The following is a 16329-nucleotide window of genomic DNA, read 5'->3' as shown; positions in this document are numbered from 1 at the left end:
CATTCATTTCATTTCATTACATCATTTCCATTTCATTCCATATATTTTTTATGTCTTTAGGGCACCTCTGGCATGCCAGGATGTGTTTTGTCATCCCTGTAGCATTTGGAGAAGAATATTTCTTCTCACAATATTTACAAATTGCAGCTTTGCTCTCAGCAGAAAATGGAAATGTTTCCAAACTCTCTAGATGTTGGTCTCCCCATTTTACTGAGAGGAGGAAAAGAAAAAACAATTTACTGATCAGACTATAGGGAAACATTATGCTGTGATGGTGGAGAACATAAATAGAGATCATTTAAAGGTTACATAAGATAAACTACAGACAGAAACTATCATCTACTGTATCCCAACAATCAAACAAATGTAAGAGAAAGCTTTCATTAACCACTTAAGCCCTAAAAGGATTTTTTGCGATACGGCACTGCATCGCTTTAACTGACAATTGCGCAGTCATGCAACTTTGTACACAAACAAAATTTATGTCCTTTTTTCCCCACAAATAGAGCTTTCTTTTGGTGGTATTTGGTCACCTCTGCGGTTTTTATTTTTTTGGGCTATAAACAAAAGAGCAAAAATTTTGAAAAACAAACAATATTTTTTACTAGTAATGGCGGTGATCAGCGATTTTTAGCGGCACTATGACATTGTGTTGGACTGATCGGACACGTTTGACATTTTTTTGGGACCAGTGACATTTATACAGCGATCAGTGCTATAAAACACACTGATTACTGTATAAATGACACTGGCAGAGAAGGAGTTAACACTATGGGGTGATCAAGGGGTTAAATGTGTTCCTTAGGGTGGTGTTTCTAACTGTGGGGGGAGTGGACTGACAGGGAGTACAGAGAGATCACTGTTCCCGATCACTAGGAACAGACGATCTCTCTCTACTCCCATGTCAGAACGAGGATCTGTTTGTTTACATTGACAGATCCCCGTTCTGGCTCTCTGTGGAGCGATCGCGAGTGGCCGACAGACATCACGGCCGCCGGCCACACGCATCGGCTCTGCCGTTGCGCCTGCTATTGCTCTTAAAGCGGTCAATGTACACCTAAGGCGATTCGCGCAGCTGTGCCAACCTGCCGCAGTATAATGATGGCGGCTGGTCGGCAAGCGGTTAAGGTCTTCATGTTATATAGTTGAAATACCATGTCGTAGATATATTATTTATCATTTCAATTTTTCCAGAAAAAAAAAACATCTTTACAATTCTTTTTTTTCCCAGGCCTTTCCATCTCTAGATACAAACAAGTGGCCACTTCCCCCACCTATAACTGGTCTTTGCAGCAAGATGCACTGGAAACTCGGCATATGTCAAACAAAACCAAAGAAATTTCCAAGCTCAACTTACCAACCAGCCTGCGACCTGTCTAACAATATGCATTAAAGTGGTGTTCCAGCTGAAAAAAAAAAAAATTAAAAGTCAGCAGCTACAAACACTGTAGCTGCTGACTTTTAATAAGCACACTTACCTGTCCAGGGTGCCCGCGATGTCTGCCGCCCGAGGCCGATACGTCCATCGTATCGGGTCCTGGCACTGCCGTTTGAACTAAGGGAAACGGGCAGTGGAGCCTTGAGGCTTCACTGCCCGTTTCCTACTGAACAATCACAAGTCGTGCGGCGCTTTGTGAATGGCTGGCTGTGTTCTGGGATACACACAGGTCTCAGAAGACAGCACGCCCCATTTCCCAGAAGACAACGTAAGGAGGAGAGAAATGAAGACTACCGCGGAATAGGAAGTGGCAGATTAGGACGATCTGCCTAGTAACAGCTATTTCTGGTAAGTAAAAAATTTTTTTTTTTTCAACTTTTTTTCACATTTTTAGGAGCTTTTTTATGTGATTTTTTTTTTTTTAGGGAGGACCTTCACTTTAAAAACAGGGGTTTAGTCTGCACACATACTAAGAGTACAGACTAAACTCCTGTTTTAAATGCATATTGTTAGGCAGGTCAATTTGGTTGGTCGCAGGCTGGTTAGTAAGTTGAGCTTGAAAATTTATTTGGTTTCGTTTGCCATATGTCGCCCTTCCAGTGCTCCTTACTGCAAAGACCAGTTATAGGGGGGGCAGTGGCCACTTGTTAGTGCATTGCCTGACCAATATATTCAAAGTACAGACACCAGTGCTATATGCTGGGTGTCCAGTGAACCCCTGTGCCTTTAAGGAGGGGTGGGCTCCTTCCAGGCTCACCTGCCCTCTGCCTATCCATTAAAATGCATGTGCTTCCATTGTGGATGACTCACAGAAGTTAGAGTTAGGACTAAAAAAATGGGGTGCCTTGACGGGGGCCTGCAGCTTACGCATGTATATACAAATGTGTGCAGACTGAACCCCTGTTTTTAATGTATATTGTTAGACAGGTTGGTAAGTTGGAAGCAGCAGTGAGCGGTCTTTATCACAGGAGGCTCCAGCACAGAGGTATAGTTTCATACTGGATTACTGCACAGATCTGGAAAAAACGCACAAAGCACACCAAGATTCAACTAAAAATACACAAGACTTACATTTATATATATTTGATAGACATGTGCACTGCCAAAAAATTTGTTCGTTTTCGTTTCATTTGTTTGTTTTTTTTTTTAGTTTTTCGGATCATTCGTTATGATCGCAATCAGTAAATTCGTACATTCGTAAATTCGTACATTCGTACATTAGTAGATTCGTAAATTTATAAATCCGTAAATTTTTACATTCGTAAATTAGAAAATTCGGAAATTTGGAAATTCGAAATTCGAAAATCCGAAAACCCGAAAATGAGAACATCTGAAATAGTAGTAACTAACTATTAAATTATAGGTATTGTAATTTCCTTTCAAATTTGGCTGTTAGTGAACGTAACGAATACAAATTTATCCGAAGTTACGAATTATTCAAAATAATGATGCTGCATCTAAACAAATGTAACGGAACAAATTAATAATAAATAATAATAATAACAAAAAGTTTTTATTATTATTATTGTTATTTATTATTATTAATTCATTACGTTCCATTCGCTTGGATACGGCATTCGTTATTTCTGATAAATTTGTGTTTGTTCTGTTCACAAACAGCCAAATTTGAAGGGAAATTACAATACCTATAGTTTAATAGTTAGTAATAGTTAAGTTATTATTAGTTAATTATTATTTCAGATTTCCGAATGTACAAATTTCCGAATGTGAAAATGTACGAATTTCCGAATGTACGAATGTGCAAATGTATGAATTTATGAATGTACGAATTTACAAATTTTCGAATATTCTAATTTACGAATATTTGGAAAAATTCGTCAAACGGGTTTTCGTTCATTCAGATATTTCCGAATTAACGAATTTGTTGTAATTCGTTAAACGAATTTGGAACGAAACAAATTGCACATGTCTAATATTTGGATATCCCAGAGTTCAGCCTTAACCATTTTATGCGAAACAACGTACCTGTACCGGTTTTTAGAGCTGGCGGTTGGCTTTCTGATGATAACAATGGATACGGCTAATCAAGCCACTTGGCCGTTATCACAAGGAGTGGGAGGGGACGTCCTCCCTCCTCCTGCTGCCTTCCGCCTCTCACCCCCAGCGAGAGACCCAAGCGACCAGACACTGGCCCGAGTCCCGAACAAAGCCAGAATCGGCTTCAGTCGGGTCTCCGGTGTGGTAACCCAGGAGCAAACTCACAACGTCACTTCCGGTTTACTCGGCTGCCAATGGCACCGATTTGAAAAAATACCTAGTTTTCCAAAATGCAGATTTTGGCGTTTTGAATACTTTTAAAGAGGTTGTAAACCTTCCTGTATTATTTGTACCTATAGGTAAGACTAGAATAACGCTTACCTATAGGTACTGTAAATATCTCCTAAACGTGCGCCGTTTAGGAGATATTTACTGTATACTGCACCGATGATGTCATCGGCGCATGTCCTATCAAGGAATGGTCATCCGTGCCGAATCTCCAGAAGTCAGTGCCGTGATCGGCAGCTCCCATGCATATGCGCAGGAGTGGCGTCACTTGGCTCTGGACAGTCACCAAGCCGGAATCTGTGGCCAAGAAATGAAGACGGGCGAAGATGGATGCGGCCTGCAGGGGAGTCAACGCGGGCTTTGTTTGCAGGTAAGTGTCACATAATGTGCTCGTATGTGATGCACACTAGTACATTATGTCTTTACTTTGCAGGGAAGAAGGGGAAAAAAAACGGAGTTTACTTCCTCTTTAAGTGCAAAGGAGGGATTTGGGTTTTTTAGACCCCAGATCCCTCTATGAAGAGTACATGTCACTGCCTATTACTGTCACAAGGGATGTTTACATTCCTTGTGACAGCAATAAAAGTGGTCAGATTTTTTTAAAGAGACAGTGTAAAATAAATAAATAAATAGAAATAAAATAAATAATAAAAAAAATTAAAAAAATGTAAAGCACTCCCGTCCCCGTGTGCTCGCTCACCAAAGAAAATGCATACGTAAGTCGTGCCCACAAATGTAAACGATGTTCAAATCACACATGTGAGGTATCGCTGTGATCGTCAGAGCGAGAGCAATAATTCTAGCAAAAGACCTCCTCTGTAACTCTAAACTGGTAGCCGGTAAAACATCTTAAAGTGTCCCCTATGGAGATTTTTAAGTACCGTAGTTTGTCGCCATTCCACGGGTGTGCGCAATTTTAAACCGTAACATGTTAAGTATCTATTTACTCGGCATCTTTCACAGTATACAAAAAGAGGGCTACATTTACTGATTTGTTTCTTTTTTAATTCAGTGAAGTGTAGTTTTTCCAAAAAAATTGCGTTTGAAAGACCGCTGTGCAAATACCGTGTGACATAAAATATTGCAACGATCGTCATTTTATTCACCAGAGTCTTTGCTAAATATATATATATTATATATATATATACATATATATATATATATATATATATATATATATATATATATATATATATAATGTTTGGGGTTCTAAGTAATTTTCTAGCAAAAAGTACAGATTTTATCCTGTAAACAACAAGTAAAGAAGAAAACAGGTATACCTTTCTCTACAGCTATAAGCTGTTGCTATCACTGCTTTGTTGTAGTATGGGGATATGAGTTCAAACCCAAAGCCTTTAAACCTAAGCTTCTAGTGTCTGCCCAAAAACATGCCAGTATTAGAGCTCCCAACTAGGGTTGCCACCTGTCCAGGATTCACCTGGACAGTTCGGGTTTTGAATCATGTGTCCGGGTTTCAGTCCACCTGAAACCCGGACACATTATTCAGACCAGGCTGTGGCTCCCCAAGTAACCGAGATAGTCATACACAAATCTGTTGCCGTCCGGGAGCTGCGGGCAGCTGTTTGGGGGCAGGTTTGACTGAAGGGTGGGGTGATAATGTCAGCAAGAGCAGTTTGGCCACACCCACTTTTTGCCAAGGCGCGCTCTACACACGTTTATAATCCTATAGTGTCTACAGCAGATAATAAAAAAATAAAACTTGCCCTGTGCTGCAAAAGTGTTCGGGTTTGGCTTGAAGAAAAGGTGGCAACCCTACCCCCAACTGTCCATTATTTAAAGGGACTGTCACTATTTTGGAATCAAGCTGTTCCTCTTTCCTCCTCAGATGTACTTTCTTTTTTAATCAAAATACATAGACCTCTATAGAAAATGCACTCTGGAAGCATTATGCTCTTTTGAACCTTCAATTCAACCTCTACATTTTTCTACAGACTGAAATGTTGGTTGTTGCTTTAGCTATGCATGTCTTTTATCCTGCTATAGAAATCAATGGCAGTTTAATTTGAATACAAGGAAGAGTCAGCACAGATGAAATACAATTTCCCCTGATCGTACCTGAAAGCATGTCGTGTTTTATATCCTTCTGAGAGTGATGTTAGGTTACGCTGACCCTTATGCCACGTACACACGAGCGGACTTTACGGCAGACTTGGTCCGGAGGATCGGAGTCCGTCGGATAATTCGATCGTGTGTGGGCTCCAGCGGACTTTTTTTTCCCAAAAGTTCGACGGACCTAGAAATAAAACATGTTTCAATTCTTTCCGACGGACTCGAGTCCGGTCGTCTGTATGCTAGTCCGACGGACAAAAAACGACGCTAGGGCAGCTATTGGCTACTGGCTATGAACTTCCTTATTTTAGTCCACTGTAAATCATCACGTCATCACGTACGAATCCGTCGGACCTAGTCCGTCGAAAATTCCGCCCGTGTGTATGCGGCATTACACTGTTTTGGAGAAATAAGATTGCAAGCTATAGCAGCATAACAGGACAGTGGCAGGTGGTGTTTTTTTTTGGGGGGGGGAGGGTGGCACCAACCCCCCGTGCTGTTTGCCGGTTGGTCCGGCACTTACTCCATCTTGACGGGTAGCAGGCAGCGGCTCCGCATCCTTTTCTCCATGGTGGCTTCCAGCTCCTCCCCTCCTCGGCGTCCAATAGGATTGCCTGTCCTTTCAGCCAATCTGGCCTGAGGAGGATCAGTGTTACATAGTTAGTAAGGTTGAATAAAGACACCAGTCCATCCTGAGTGAGTGTGGGTGGGTGTCTACAATTGTCCCTGTACATTGTGTCTCATTAAGATGCTCATCTATTATTATTATTTATTTAAGGTACCCATATAGCGCCGTCAATTTACGCAGTGCTCCATGCATACATCGCACACTCACATCAATTCCTACCCTCAAGGAGCCCACAATCCAAGGTCCCCAACTCACATTCATATACTAGGGCCAATTTTTTTTTTCTTGGACAGAAGCCAATTAACCTCCCAGCATGTCTTTGGAGTGTGAGAGGAAACCGGAGTACCCGGAGGAAACCCACGCAGGGACAGGGAGAACATGCAAACTCCAGGCAGGTAGTGTCGTGGTTGGGATTTGAACCAGTGACCCTTTTTATTGCTAGGAGAGAGTACACTACACCACTGTGCCGCCCAATATTCATTCGCTGTTGTAACACACCTGGATGGGATCGGCGTGCACTCTCTGTGACCTGAGCCCACCATATATTGAAGCCTATTAGAACCTTTGGCTCTAATCAGTTCTTCAAAAAAACAGCCCCCCCCCCACATTGGAATCCATGCGCCGCTGTCCTGAAAGGGGCCGGACACATGGATAGGGGAGGGCGGCGTCTGTGCGCCCTTAATGGACGGGCTGCCCCTGTGACAGGACATTAACATGGGTATCAATGAAGCTCTGAGGTCTGTTTGAACCCAACTAAGGCTCTACCAGCATATAATCTGAATCGTCTTTTCTTGTTTGAGTGTCTTCCACTATTTAAGGCAATGCTGTATCCTGGCCTAGGCCAACAAGGCCCAGGCCTAGGGCAGCACTTTTCAGGGGGGCAGCATGGAAAGAGTCCCCGTTGGCTTGCGCTACACTGTTAGTCAAACAGGAAGTGAGAGGAAATCTATGCAAATATGCAAATTAAGGTAATCCATTGCCCCCCCCCCAGGCCCTCAGAGCTAATGTCCCCACTCGAAAATTTCAGGGCAGGTCTTAAACAGCAAGGGGTGTGGTCTTGACAGGAAGGGTGGGTCATATTTAAATTAGGGGGTGCACGAGATTAGTCAGGCTCTGGGCAGCACAAAACCTAAATACACTACTGATTTAAGGAGCAGTAAAGTCAAAGCTTGTTTGGCTGTACTTCTCCTGTGGATCATAGGAGTGCCGTTTGATCTCCACTCCTATCACCCGTTTTCACCATGTCACAAAACCGGTCCAGGCTCGGGAAAGATTGCGACTATATGGGTGGGATCTGCCCAAATGCTTGGACTGACACCCGGCTCAGCCTCTCAGCGAACCACTGAGAGCCTGAGCTGGCCGCTCCCCGCCCTCCACAGCCCATCGTTCCAGTGAGTGCTGGAGGGGCAGAGCAGACAGCAGTGACTGACAGTCTTCAGCTCTCTGCTCAGGGGGCCGTGAGAACCGAGCATTCGGCGGTGTTTGATCACTCAGTTCTCAGCCTTAGAGCTAAACGGGGGTACAGATGCAGCATCAGGCCGATGCTGCATCCACCTAGGTAAGTATGATTGCAAAATAAAAACAATTCCCGCACTTCTCTTTTTAAAGTACTGGTACCTTATCTCCTCAAATGTCACCAATCCCTATCACTCATCCTAACCCCCTCTTATCCTTACCCCTAACCCTAAAGCTGGCCATACAGATGGATGGAAGACTCTCCACTGATGGGTAATGTATTCAAACAGCTGGAGATCTGATAGGAGTAGTCACTGTTTGCCCAATAATTTTCCATCCAGCTCAGCCAATTTTTAAACTGACTTTTATGCCCTGTACACACGATCGGACATTCCGACGACAAAATCCGTCAGATTTTTTCCGACGGATTTTGGGCCAAACTTGTCTTGCATACACACGGTCGCGCAAAGTTGTCGTAAAATCTAATCGTTCTGAACGCGGTGACATAAAACACGTTCGTCGGGACTATAAACGGGGCAGTAACCAATAGCTTTAGTCTCTTCAATTATTCTGAGCATGTGTGGCACTTTGCGCGTCGGATTTGTATACACACGATCAGAATTTAAATGATCGGATTTTGTTGTCGGAAAATTTTATATCCTGCTCTCAAACTTTGTGTGTCGGAAATTCTGACGGAAAAAGTCAGATGGAACCCACACACAATCGGAACTTCCGACAACACAATCCGATCGCACTTTTTCCGTCGGAAAATCCGACCGTGTGTGCAGGGCATTACAGAGCCAGGTGGTGCTGGCAGGGCCACCTAGATTGAATTTCAGCAGACTCAGCAGGAATCAGATGAAATCCAAGCAATGCATGGCTAGTTTAACTTAGTCCCTTTCCCAGAAAAATCGAATCCCCTGTTACCTTACAATAGAAGCCTACCTACCTTTCTAGTGGGTGGTAAGTCTGAGCTCTCCTGTCTTCCAGCTCTGCAGACCCCCTTTTTAATGGGAAACATCTATCCCATTAAAAAGCTTCCCAGGAATGTTGAAGTCCTGCCCTCCTGCTCATGTTGTGTTACCTTCCAAAAGCCCCAACACCGCAGCAGAGTCTGCAGTCCCCATGGTGCCTATCCTGGGTATTACCTGGGTATTTGACACTTCCTGCAGTGTCAAATGTTGAACATTTTGCCAGCAGTTGTAGCACTGGAGAACAAGGATAGGACTCATGCCTGACCGGAAAAATTATTTACAGTATACTATTACACAGAGCCATAAATTTAAGTTTTGAAGGGAAGCAAAAAAGAAGAACCTGAATAAAAGAGACTGGAATGCCTCGACAGCTTGCACTACAATCTTTTTAGTTAGCCAATAAATTGTATCACTTCCAATTCAAACCTCTACTTTTTTCTACGGCTAACATGGTAGAACACTCTGTTGCTAGGAGAAAGTGACAGAATTGCTTTAACAATAACTTAAAGTGGAACTTTACCCATAACAACTTGATAAAAAAATAATGTTCTTTAGCGAGGAACATACATTCCACATTTATAATTATGTTACCCAAATTAGTGTGTGCTGTGAATTGCCTCCAGCATTGCTCCTGTTCCTTCTTGCTGGAGGCTGCCATTTTGCTGAAGCCCAGAGCCCCTGAAAAGCAGTCATTCATAAAGTGGATCGATGTAACAGTTTCAAAAAACAGTTACATTCCTGGACTGCTGGAATTGCTAACTGTCACATTTGCTTGTGTCTTCAAACTGTCAAACCATTAAAATGGCTGCTGTCCTAACTGATCACCATGGCAGTTGAAGATCAAGCAGAAGCAGCTTTCTTGCCTGTAAAGGATAGAAGGGTTTAATTCCGCTTCAAAGTGATTGTAAAGTCTCATTTTTTTTCTCTCTAAAAATAACAAACATGTTATGCCGCGCGTACACACGAGCGCACTTTTCAACCGGACTGGTCCGAAGTCCAAACAAACGGACTTGCCTACACACGATCACACCAAAGTCCAACGGATTCGTACGTGATGATGTACGACCGGACTGAAATAGGGAAGTTGATAGCCAGTAGCCAATAGCTGTCCTAGCGTCGATTTTCGTCCATCGGACTAGCATACAGACGAACGGATTTTTCGAGCGGACTCAAGTCCGACGTAAAGATTTGAAACATGTTTCAAATCTAAAGTCCGTCAGATTTTCGACCGAAAAAGTCCACTGCAGGTCAGATGAAGTCCACACACGGTCAAATTGTCCGCCAGGCTCGGTCCTTCGGACCAGTCCGGTCAAAAAGTCCGCTCGTGTGTACGCGGCATTATACTTACCTGCTCTGTTGCAGTGAATTTGCATAGAGCAGCCCCAATCCTCCTCTTCTCGTGTCCCTCTTTGGCTCTCCTGACCCCTCCCTCCTGTTCAGTGCCCCCACAGCGAGCAGCTTGCTATGGGTGCACCTGAGCCAAGTCACAGCTCCCTGTGGTCATTCAGACACGGAGCCCCAGCCCCGCCCCCTCTCTCTACTGATTGGTTGACTGACTTTGATTGACAGCAGAGAGAGCCAATGGAGCTGCTGCTGTGGCTCAGCTAATTAGGAGGAGCGTCTCGGATGGCCGTGGCACTTGTGGACATCGCTGGAGAGAGATGGGTTTTAGGTAAGTGGTAGGGGGTGCTGGAAGGTGGCTGCTGGACATAGAATGCATTAAGATAAAAAACCCTTCTGCCTTTGCAACTCCTTTAAGGCTGATCGGTCTCCACAAATTCAGCAGTGCCTAAAAGTGCCCAAAATTGGGAGCAACTGAGCATGTGCAGAGTGGGTAAGACAGTGTATGGCTGGATTTTACCCAGTATAGGCACTTATTTTTTTTTTTTTTGTTCCATAAATGTTATTGTGTATCAAAACAGCACACATCATATAAAGATGCAACATTAAAACAGATTTGGTTTCAAAACCGTATAGTATAACACAACTGAAGTGAAATGCACTTAATGTATTAAAAAAAAAAAGGTATATACACAATTGTATATTACACGATTATATACTTAAACATCTTATCTTAGAAGAACTATATAACATTCATATTTTTAAAGTTATAGTAATCTGTATTTGACCAATTTCTAATAGACTGATATTAAATTTAGGGATGAAAAAATATAGGGAGAGGGAAAAAAAATATATATTTTTTAAGTTTTAAGTAGTTATACCTGCAACAGAGGCCAGCCTGAAGTCATCTAGCCAGACTTAATTTTCTGACTAAAGTTCCACTTTAACATACATAACCATTAAAATAAACCTATAACCTACTACCTAACACTTGACAACCCCTAATCAAACCCTAAAAATGGACCCTTCATACTTATGCCCTGTACACATGGTCGGATTTTCCGACAACAAATGTTGGATGTGAGCTTGTTGTCGGAAAGTCCAACCGTGTGTATGCTCCATAGAACATTTGTTGTCGGAATTTCCGCCAACAAATGTTTGAGAGCAGGTTCTCAAATTTTCCGTCAACAAAACTTGTTGTCGGAAATTTCCGAGCGTGTGTACACAATTCCGACGCACAAAGGCTCACGTATGCTCGGAATCAAGCAGAAGAACCGCGCTGGCTATTGAACTTCATTTTTCTCAGCTCGGCGTACGTGCGCTACATCACCACGTTCTTGACGTTCGGAATTTCCGACAACATTTGTGTGACCGTGTGTATGCAAGACAAGTTTGCGCCAACATCCTTTGGGAAAAAAAATCCACGGTTTTGTTGTCAGAAAATCCAATCGTGTGTACAGGGCATTAGCCTATCCCAAAAATTACACTCTCACCCCCCCCCCCCCCCCCCCAAAAAAAAACATAATTACTTTGTACTAGCCAGGGAAAGTACTGGCACCAATAGCTGACAGGGGTGTAATGAGGAATTACCAACACCAAAATGGCAACATCAAAAAGTCACAATACACAAAAACACGCTGTGTTGGGGACATCACAAGGTAAGCTCACCAAAGAAAAAAAAAAAAAACATGTCAACTCACTCTTACCTCCAGGAATAGGCATTTTCACTTGGGACATTTTCACATTTTCAGTTATTTTAATTGAGGTCAGAACTTGGAGGCTAAATCATCAGAAGCCTGTGGAATGGCACCAAACCTTCATCTATCACCTTTTAGTGGCTATCCTCCTAACTGTGTTAATAATTGTTTTTAACGTCCAACAGAATGTGTGACAAGACAATTCTGTACCAGGCAATCAGTTCAGAAAATAGGAAATCCATGCTTTGCTGAGCTAAGGCTTTATAAGGGAGCCGGTTCAATGGTATGTGCGAGGTAAAGGTGCAGAACAGCACGTAGAGGACAGCAGGAATGATGAAGACAAACCAAACAGTTCCATCTACAATGGCTTCCAGATCAAAGCTTTAAATTCGGGGGAAATTAGATTACCATTTGTATTAATTATAAGAAATAATTGTTCATTCATTGCATTATTTTACCATAAACCCCATAAACAATGAATTTTATATATTGTATTTTTCTGATCTTATGATATAATGTTTTGTACCATTATTTTGTACCTAATAAAAGTTTGTAAACAAAAAAAAATGTAAAAAAAATAAAAAAATTGGGGAAAATTTCATTTATTTAGAAAAAGAAATTTTGTTTAAAACAATTTCCAAGGACACTTTTCTGCTTAGCTGCTATAGCTATACTTACCATACACTCTACTGACCAAGAACCAAAAAAAAAAAAAAACAATTCTGATACTTGAAGCTAATCAATATTTCAATACAATATTGTGCAACAAGCCATAAACATCAAAAATCACCTCTTATAAAGGAAGTAACAAGAATACAAGATGACTGCTGATTGGCTGCTTTGACTACTGCGCTTTGCACAGTGACATATTAAATGTTATGTTTATAACAAGCATAAGCAGATATAAATCATAACTGAGCATATCAAGAGGATGATTATAATACAATTTTAATTTAAGATGCATTGGCGATTACACAGGACAGAAAGCATGGACCATACAATTTCCAAGGACTAATCTTTAAAACGTGACCTAATAAGCAAATTCTATGTTTTTAATATAATTGAATCTGTAAAGACAATGTTTTAGTAATACAATTTTAATTTAAGATGTAATAGAGATGGGTTGCATTATCCACGAATCCACAACAAAAAAATTCCAGGGACAAATCTTTAAGACTTGGGGTGCCCTTGTAAATCACAGGTAACTGGTAGAAATGCTACTGCAAACCAGTTTTCAGCCTATTGCAAGCACAAAATACCCAATTCTGTGGTGACTCAATATGGCAATAAAAGGGGCAACACCCCATGAACATCTAATATCACCTCTTATCACTATAATAAAGTAACAGCAATAAAAGGTGACTGTTGATTGGCTGCTTTGGTACTGCACTTTGTACACTATCCTAATAAGCAATTTTTTTGTTTTTAATATAATTGAATATATAAGGACAATGTTTTAGTAATACTATTTTAATTGAAGAAAATAGAGATGGGTTGCATTATCCACGACAAAAAATTCCAAATCTTTAAGACTTGGGGTGCCCCTGTAAATCAGGGGTAACTAGTAGAAATGCTACTACAAACCTGTTTGCAACCCATTGCAAGCACAAAATATCCAATTCTGACACCTAGGGTGATCCAATAAGGCAATACAAGAAGCAATATTGTACAACACCCTGTGAACATCCAATAACACCTCTTATCAGTATAATACAGTAACAAGGATAAACGATAACTGTCGATTGGCTGATTTGGCTACTGCATTTCACAAACTGACATATTAAACAAATTCTATGTTTATAATATACAGAGCTATTTAATAATCAAGTAAATATAAAGGATGCATTTTTAATTGAGGGTGCAATAGAGATGGGTTGCATTATTCAAATCTTCAAAATGTGGGGTGCCCCTGTCAATTAAGGTAACAGGTAGAAATGTTACTACAAACCAGTTTGCTAGCCATTGCAAGCACAAAATACCCAAATCTAAAACCCGGGGGGGGGGGGGGGGGGGGACGACTCAATATGGCAATACAAGGGGCACCACATGAACAACAAATATCACCTCTAATTAGAATAATGAAGTAACAGGGAAAAAAATGACTGCTGATTGGTTGCTTTGGCTACTGCACTTTGCACAATGACATACTAAACAAATGCTAAGTTAATAATATGCAGATTCAGTGAAAAAAGAAAATGTTTTTAATACAATGGCATAAGGTGGGGTCATTCTATCCAGCACGGGGGCATATGCAAAAAAAAAAAACCCATGGGCATATTTTCAAAACTTGGGGTGCCCCTGAAAAGTAGGGTAACTAGCAGAAATTCTATTACAAACCAGTTTGCAAGCCCAAAATATCCAATTCTCAAACCAGGGGGGACTCAATATGGCAATACAAGGGGCACCCCATGAACATCCAATATCACCTCTAATTAGTATAATAATGTAACAGGGATAAAAGATGACTGCTGATTGGCTGTTTTGGCTACTGCACTTCGCAAAATGACATAGTAAATGCATTCTAAGTTAATAATATGCAGATTCAGTAAATAAAATGTTTTTAATACAATGGCATAAAGTGGAGTCATGTTATCCAAGACAGGGGCATATACAAACAATTTCCAAGGATTTTCAAAACTTGGGGGTGCCCCTGTAAATTAGGGTAACTGGTAGAAATGCTATTACAAACCAGTTTGCAAGCCATTGCAAGCACAAACTACCCAATTCTCCAGCCTGTGGGGACTCAATAAGGCAATACAAGGGGCACCCCATGAACATCCAATATCACCTCCAATTAGTATAATAATGTAACAGTGATAAAAGATGACTGCTGATTGGCTGCTTTGGCTATTGCACTTTGCACAATGATGTATTAAATGCATTCTAAGTTAATAATACACAGATTCGGTAAATAAAGAAAATGTTTTGAATACAATGGCATAAAGTGGGGTCCTGTTATCCAGGACAGGGGCATATACAAACAATTTCCATGGGCATATTTTCAAAACGTGGGGTCCCCCTGTAAATCATGGGTTGGCTGGTAGAAATGCAAAATGTCCAATGACATATTTTCAAAACTTGGGGTGCCCCTGTAAATCAGGGTAACTGACAGAAATGCTATTACAACCAGTTTGCAAGCCATTGCAAGCCCCAAATATCCAATTAAAAACCCGGGGGGACTCAATATGGCAATACAAGGGGCACCCCATGAACATCCAATACCACCTCTAATTAGTATGATAAAGTAACAGGGATGAGGATGACTGCTGGTTGGCTGCTTTGGCTACTGCACAATGACATATTAAACACATTCTAAGTTTATCATATATGCAGATTCAATAAATAAAGATGTTTTTGATACAATGGCATAAAGAGGGGTTGTATTATCCATGACAGGGGCATATACAAAAAAAATCCAAGGAGATATTCTCAAAATTTGGGGTCCCCCTGTAAATCAGGGGTGACTGGTACAAACCAGTTTATGCAACCCATGACATTTTCATCCATGCACAGATAATCAGACACACAGAAGTTAATTTACTTACACAATTCAGATGAATTCAGGGGGATTCAGAACTCCGGGAATCCGATGACATAGACCTGAGTTGTCCTTCCCTTCAGTCCCTGGGATGGGGTTTTTAGGCAGTAATTCCTATAGGAGGGGATCCAGGCAATCAATCCAAGTTGGAATCCTGCAGAGGTGAGGACAGGAAGGAAGGGGTCTGGGATGCTGCAGATGGGGACACAGAGATGTGGGGACACATAGATGGGGACACAGGGATGCAGACTGTCAGTGGCAGAAGTTGTGCAGACAGAAGGAATTAGCGGCAGTCTGATTGGAGGGAGCAGCACAGGTTGGAGCTTTCACGTCTTCTTCAACATTCTCAATGAGCCAGAATGAGGATAAAAAAAAGAGAGAATCCCTTACTAGTCCCTGTAGGGTCCGCCCTGTGTGTGGAGCCTGTCCATGCAGCGCCTCCATAGGCCGGTGGGATGTACCTGTGCCTGCGCTGGGAGGAAGGCTGAGCGCTCCGTGCGCTGACAGCTGATGACTCTGAACTGTCAGTGCGGCACAGAGGAGTCCCCGGACTCCTGACAGCCGAGGTCACAGGGCAAGGTCACTGTGTATGGGGGAGAGTGCTGACACCCCTGCACTGTGTACCTGGGGGGCGGGAGAGAGGAGACATAGATCTGTATCATGGGAATCAACTGTCAGAGAAAGGTCATTTCTCTTATCTGAGCTCCAACATTTCATCCATGTCTTCCTGAGATCCTCGCATCGTGTAATAAATCTAAGAGGGGTGGAGAGTAAACCCCCCATACACAGACTGTCACTCTCCATCCCCTGACTGTCACTCTCTCCATCTCCTGACTGTCACTCTCTCCATCCCCTGACTGTCACTCTCCTTCCCCTGACTGTCTCTCTCTCCTTCCCCTGAC

At 41.9% G+C, this 16329-nt stretch overlaps 1 protein-coding gene across 1 annotated transcript in view; it reads right to left on the bottom strand.

Annotated features, from left to right (window-relative positions):
- The window catches only part of CALCR (calcitonin receptor), a 459172-nt gene extending 443390 nt beyond the window's left edge, over window positions 1-15782 (bottom strand). The window contains exon 1 of the mRNA XM_073629603.1: window positions 15435-15782. The gene's annotated coding sequence lies outside the window, so the exon portion shown is untranslated. The remainder of the gene's footprint in view (window positions 1-15434) is intronic.
- Window positions 15783-16329: the final 547 nt, after the last annotated feature.

Source organism: Aquarana catesbeiana, linkage group LG05 (assembly GCF_042186555.1).
Source record: "Aquarana catesbeiana isolate 2022-GZ linkage group LG05, ASM4218655v1, whole genome shotgun sequence".
Classification (NCBI taxonomy): domain Eukaryota; kingdom Metazoa; phylum Chordata; class Amphibia; order Anura; family Ranidae; genus Aquarana; species Aquarana catesbeiana.
This window is presented reverse-complemented; position numbering and strand designations above follow the sequence as displayed.